Here is a 336-nt window from a genome sequence, read left to right on the forward strand (position 1 = left end):
ATATATATATATATATATATATATATATATATATATATATATAATTTCAGCTCACAGAGAGTGACTCCCCCATTATTTTGAACTCTTTTCATTACAGTCCGGACAAATAGTAGACGAATGTGCCATTCTGTTTTGGCATTTTGGAAATTAATCAATTTTCAAAAAATCAGAAGTACAAAAATGAAGCGAGCAAACATCCATTCATTTTGCGATATTCTGCAAGTAATGGGTAATCAGCTGCCACTCTGATGACGCAACCGTACAGTGGTTCAGAACAAAAAAAAAAAAAACCGGTATGAATACAAAACCAGGGGGGACGGTGGGGGGAAGGGGGAG

The 336-nt window shown here is 35.4% G+C and overlaps 1 protein-coding gene across 1 annotated transcript in view; it reads left to right on the forward strand.

The window, feature by feature from the left end:
* LOC107730749 (E3 ubiquitin-protein ligase TRIM39-like) overlaps positions 1–336 on the forward strand; it is a 12,908-nt gene that overhangs the window by 1,799 nt on the left and 10,773 nt on the right. The window lies entirely within an intron of this gene.

This window comes from Sinocyclocheilus rhinocerous, unplaced genomic scaffold (genome assembly GCF_001515625.1).
Source record: "Sinocyclocheilus rhinocerous isolate Xijiao unplaced genomic scaffold, SAMN03320098_v1.1 scaffold2358, whole genome shotgun sequence".
Lineage (NCBI taxonomy): Eukaryota > Metazoa > Chordata > Actinopteri > Cypriniformes > Cyprinidae > Sinocyclocheilus > Sinocyclocheilus rhinocerous.